General features: G+C 38.6%; 1 protein-coding gene across 1 annotated transcript in view; it reads left to right on the top strand.

Moving 5' to 3' along the window:
* Positions 1 to 1,026: 1,026 nt before the first annotated feature.
* Positions 1,027 to 6,215, top strand: part of LOC101852314 (glycogen-binding subunit 76A) — a 23,432-nt gene continuing 18,243 nt past the window's right edge. Inside the window, exon 1 of the mRNA XM_005095594.3 lies at positions 1,027 to 1,424. The gene's annotated coding sequence lies outside the window, so the exon portion shown is untranslated. The remainder of the gene's footprint in view (positions 1,425 to 6,215) is intronic.

The raw sequence follows: 6,215 nt of genomic DNA, 5'->3' as shown, positions 1-6,215 counted from the left end.
TCTGGCCAAAATTTTCGACACAAATTAAGAAAGAAACAAAAAACACAAAAAATCATGCTCAACCCGCGGACCTCATCAGAGCAAACGAAATAATAGAACTTTTTTAAAAAAATTAAAAAACCCCAAAACCAAACAAACAAGCTAACTAACAATGTAAGCGTCTAATTTAGTACATGATGTTGTAATAATATTATTTATTATTATTAAATATGTTAACCTGATTACATAAATTTTCGTGCCTTTGTATAATCTTCTCTCACTCTTTTTCCTTTCACTCACAGAGGCGCACGCGCACAAACACGAGCTGATCATAAGCAAAATAAGAAAACATTCTTTTTGTCACATCCCCATGGCATTTGCTATAACGAATGTTTAGCCATTCTCAGACCACCTTCTAAGCACGGATTGGATGTGTGATCTTTAAACCATTTTTCCGCACTCTAAGTCAAGTGTCAAGGGAATAGTTGGTCTTGAAAATACCAGGCCACGGAGGCAAAGAGCGTCTGCTGAAGTACCAAAAAATAATTTTGTGTTCACAAAAAGAGAGTAAATAGTTATCGCCTGCAGCACTTTTCAGGTGCACTCGGTAATTCATTGCTTTCTTTTTTTTGTTGTTGCCCTTCTTAATGGACAGCAACACTATGTTTTCCATTGCAGTTATGTCCCGTTTCGAGAATTCTGGGCTATTTATAGTATATTCCCACGTGGTACTGTTTATTTACAACTTGGCATACTTCTCAGATTCCCTCGAAAACGTCACGTGACTGCTGGCCGACCTTCACTTTCGTAGACTAGCAGACCAATGTCACACCAAATATGACTCGTTGTGCATTTATACTTTCTTTTTGGAAGCTGAAAAATTAACATACAAGATTTATTCATTTGTTTTAGCAGAACCAGTTGAAATAAGCAGTGTAAAACGTTTGTATAATATCAGAGAGCCACTTTATAATGCTTTACTGTTTGACCTTGGCGGGCTGCTCAGACAGCGAGCGAGGTCATACAGTTGCATTGTGGGATATGTTGTTCTTTGAGAACCGCTAGTGAGGTGACTGATCTAGAACGTAACAGTGGGCTCTCGGTAGAAGCCGGGTCGAGTGTTATCATCCTTCGGGAACTCTGGTCCACTTCAGTGTTGTATTTAAACACCTGTACGCGTTATCTGCTCCATTCATTCCTCACATGTGGCGGGTAGGTGGTGACTGAGGGGGAGTCAAGTTTAGCAGTGGTGAACTCGAGTGTGTTTTCCTGATGTGGCAAATCTAAATTCAACATCGAGCAGACAAACGCGGACGGCATCATCAAGGCAAACATCACCTTGTCTTAACCAAACGAGCCTCTGCCTCTAAGCAGCACTCCGGCCTGATATTATTTGAAACGATTCCAGAAGGTTGTTGGAGAACTCCAATTTCTTGATTTTGAAGGTAAGGTCTTTAAAAATACTCTGTAATATTATAATATTGATGTAGATCTAGGCCTAGATCTACATTCTAGAATCTATCAGGCTAGTTCAAGATTTTTGCATGTTATCAGTAGCAGTGCCACTGTTGGTGTTAGTAGTGCAAGCAAAAAATTTTTTGGACAAACTTAGGACCTTTATTAAATAAATGAAGTGTACTGAACTTTTTTATTTTTAAGTGAAGGATCATATTTTCATTGTAGCATACCGAGGAGTGCACTCGACTGTTAATCCGAGAACGGTGTAAACCGAAAGAAAATAGGCTATATAATCTGTATTTTTTTTTACTTTCCCTGCCGTCTCACATTGTTGTCCATTTTCTACTAATCTAGACACGAATATCAACTTCATTTCCATCTCAAATTAATAGTTTTTGAAATTTCTGATTGTTCTTAATAGAGACAGACGTTGCTTTCGACCGATCGGGGGGGTTCCAGGGCTGGGGGGGGCCTGCCCCACTTTGGTAAAAGAAATCTGGGGGGTTACACTGTTTTAACCCATACTTTGATATTTTACATAGTTACATTTGAAATTTTCTTGAAAATAATTGATTTGCAACAGTTTTAGTGGCTTTATGTGTAATCTACAGCAAATAGTACTCAGTACTGCAGTTTGACCCCCGAAGCAGTGCATCCGTGTGCGGGAGTGAAAGTAAAAATTTACCATACATAATCATTTTAATATGCTTGATTTTTTTTCTTTGCCTTTTGATTTGATAAGCAATCTCTCTGTCTAGACTATACAGAAATCATGGCTTAACATAGAGAATCTGGTGGTCCTGCAGATATCGACTGAAGGGAAACCAGTGAAGTCGTCACCGCTGAAAAACGGGTGACGAGTTCACCGGAAAAAAAGTATTCAAATAACAGACTCCACCTTTTGTTGTAAAAGGCCTTCTTATTCCCTGAGGGTAGTTCCATTATCTTTGGCTTCCTACTGTTAATACTGTTATTAAATAATTTAAAATTGTATCTGGTGTGTAAGATAACTTTATGACTCACGCTAGGAAACCGAAGTCATAATGAACAGAAGGGATGAATTATCAGTTTCAGTATTTTGATAGGCCTACTTATAACAAAAGTATTAGGACTATATACGACGATCCAGTCTGAATGCACCTTGTTGATTAAATTGCAGTTTGGAAAATCTTACGGCTTTCCGGTTTCAGTGAACTGTGTACGTTAACGTTTTAAAGTTGCTGGAAGTCATTTAATTTGTAAAAAAACGTGTTTTTTTAAAAGTAGGCCTACAGGAGTGAGTGAATCAAATTTGTAACACTATTTTAATGCTCATGAGTGTAGTATATTATATATATATAAAAATAATGCTGTATTCTGATGCAAAGTGCGAGGGTCTCTTTGCATATGTTGAAATTTAACATATGTAATTATGATGAGTCGAAAAGTGATTTAAAGAGGGAGCAAGCGATTTAAAATTATCCATAAAATGCATGTCAGAGAAAATGTTTGTAAAATGATACTGACTATACTGTTTATTTTAATTCCATTCTCTCACTAATAAGTGGAAAAGAAGTTAGTCATTGGCTATGGAAAAACATCCTATGTCTATTTATAATGAACAACTTACTTAGAGGGTCAGAAAAGTTTTCCTAAAGTTAAAGGTTATTTATGCTCTAAAAAATCTTTGATGTTATGAGGCTATGAGGTGCAAAATTTACTGTCTCAGAATGCTGTAATAAATAGTTTATTGCTATAAATAAAGGCCCTGTAGGACTTTGTTAGCTCTAGGTTAGAGGTATCTTCTTTCTTTTCGGGCGGCAAATTAAAAGCTCTTCATGATATAATCATATAAGTTGTGCAGCTTTGTGATGCATGGACTTTGTTTTCAGTTCTATGAGCAGTAAGTAAGTCACGTATGATGGTTGTATCAAAGTTGTAGGCCCTATTGTTGATAATATTAAGCAGATACAATGTATGGTCGAAACTGTCTGAGAGAGCCACCCATTACCCATCATCAAGGAGAAAAGTAGCTGCCTTAGATGGATGACTGTCATGGAGTGTTGTTATTATTTATATAAGGTAAAAAATATCGCGAGGAATAGGGAAGTGACCATTTGTTTCGATGATTGTCTTATCCAGGTGACCATTAGAGCTGGTTCAACTGTATATAAATAGCCATGCATCATTGATATTATTGTCCCTTTCACTTCAGTGAGCTGAAAAATGTACTGAAATAATAGCCTCGACTGCTACATCAGTCGTGTCAGGGAGAAGAAAAGGTCTTGACCGACGAGAAAATTGGTATTTTTTAAAATGAATGTTCTTGATCTGGAAAGACAGCTACATGTAGCCTACCTGCGAAAATAGAAAGACCACGGCTATTAGGACTCGAATCTGAATAGCCTCCCGTGGCTATTTGGACTCAAACTCATATATGCGCGTTCTCAATCACCGGGTGTATATCTACTGGATGGGAAGCAGACAGATAATTCGACCTTGGCCTTGCTCAGTTTCTACGATCTGGCCAAAATTTTCGACACAAATTAAGAAAAGTATTTGTGACGTCAAAAGTGAACAACAGTTGAAAAATCTGAAATGTAACACGACAAAGGCAAACAGGGAAAGCAATCTGAGCTCAAAGCAGTGAAATACAAAATTGAAAACCAAAGTTTCGAAACAACAAAGTATTATAATTATCAATAGGTAGTCTGAACCTGCTTTATGTGACGAAAAAGACAAAATCATTGATCTGTTGAAACTCCAGTTAGAAACTAAGAAAAGAAAAGTTAAAACCCTTCCAAAGGGAACAAAAAGTCAGTCATTCAAAGTAACAGTGGTCTTAAGGAAAAAGCTTTTCCAACAGCATACTTTACAAGATGTTCAAATAAAATCAGGACAAAACAATACACATTCTGATAGTGTTTGCCAAGCAACAATCCTTCTACAGTATTGAAGTGTGTGTCCAAATAGCCACGGAAGGCTATTCAGACTCGAGTCCGAAAAGCCACTTTGAAATAAAAATCAGATGCTCCTTCAAAAAGAAGAGGCAGAGGAGGTTGTAAAGGAGAAGAAAGAGATTGTTTGATAGATCATTATAAAACTTGTTTGCTCTGGGGGTGAGGAAGGTGTCCTTTTTGGATCTAACTGTGATGTTCCGTCCCTATAACAATACGTTACGATGGTGTTTAAGAATCTTTAATTGTTGCTGAGTCAGCACTATTGCGTGACGAACAAATCGAAGCCGGGGGAGTAATTATTGCCTGCGGTCTGGCTTCTTTTCGCACGACGTCTGTTGCAACTGCCTATTATTTGTTCCTTGAATTAAACCGTTTGTGTCTGTGCTCATCTCCCCGTGTTCTTGCGTCTCGCATTTTTAGAGTTGAGCTAACATTAAATGAGGACTCCGCCAGCGTGTCACATTGATCGCGTCTCAAGACTGGTGTCATCCTTCTGTAACTGTAACTGTGAGAACCGGCTCATTGTTGTTTTCGTCCAGGACGCTCCCCCAGTACATATTGTAGCTTCCTGGGGAAGATACCGAGTCGTTGGACAAAGGCTTCAACTGAAGTAGGCCTACATTATGTACATGATGTATTATTAACCGCCATCAGCTGCCTCTGTGCAGGTCCTGAAAGTGTGATGTACTTGCGCGGGCGCTCGCCGTGCGTGCATGCGTCTGTGTGTGTGTGCGCGCGTGTGTGTGTGTGTGGGTGTTTATGTTTGTGTGCGTTTGTGTATTTGCGCTCGCAAACGCCCGCATATTACGTGTGTTTGGGGATTTTAAGTTTGTGTGAGTGTGTGTGTGGTTTGGGAGGTAGAAAAAATAAGTTATGGTATGGAAGTCTATAATAACAAAGTAGATGACATGTCTACATGACACTTTGACGTGTCTTTCAAAACGCAACGGGGGAAAAAAAACACGTTTGATAAGCAAAACTACTGCAACAACGCGAAAACAACGCAGTTCCGTTCAGTACGCTTCGTTTTGTACCTGAAACTGAAACTATCTTGTATTTTCCGCAAGGGTGAAGCTATCTGAATGACGCATTTAAGGTCATTTTGAGCTGTGACAAATTAGGGCTTGCATTTTTTTTTTTTTGGTCTCTTTTCAACATGGATTCTTCTTCTGTTTGTTCTTTAACAAGATAAAGTGGGCTCTCCATTTGCACGGTTGATATCATGCTTGACTACAGAGCAGATGGCCCTGATTCAAATCCTAGACTAGGCGTTCTTGTACTGGGGTCGTTTTGTGGAGTTTCCAAGACTATCAACCCATTTGGCTAACCTGTAAACGTTGATAAGGGCGTAAAAACCCATTATATACTTACACTTTAAAAGAAAAGAAGAAACATTTTCAAGAGTACAAAATCTTTCTCGATAATAGTAGTGGCAGGAATCCATTCATGTCTTTTTACTTTATGATATCAGACCCAACTCTTCGAACTTAGGAAATGAAAACATGCTTTGAAATTTACGTCAGTACTACTCCCACCCTGCACTGGAACAATTTAATGGGATAGTCAGATAGTGACACAGACAAAATAAGTCAACAGAAAACGTGGAGGATCCAGATGATAAACTGATGCGAGTTCAGAGGGTAGGGTTACTACTGTAACCGGTTCACCCGTATTTGTCCTTCATCTTCGTTTCACTACCCGTTTTCGTCCCAGTTTCTTCAGTCACCGTTTTACTTTACCCGTTTTCGTCCCACTTCCTTCAGCCACGATTTTACCTGTATAAATATTATAATATTATTGTGACCGATTACCATTCGGTACCTATAAAAGACCCCCCCC

Source organism: Aplysia californica, unplaced genomic scaffold, assembly GCF_000002075.1.
Source record: "Aplysia californica isolate F4 #8 unplaced genomic scaffold, AplCal3.0 scaffold00108, whole genome shotgun sequence".
NCBI lineage: Eukaryota > Metazoa > Mollusca > Gastropoda > Aplysiida > Aplysiidae > Aplysia > Aplysia californica.
This window is presented reverse-complemented; position numbering and strand designations above follow the sequence as displayed.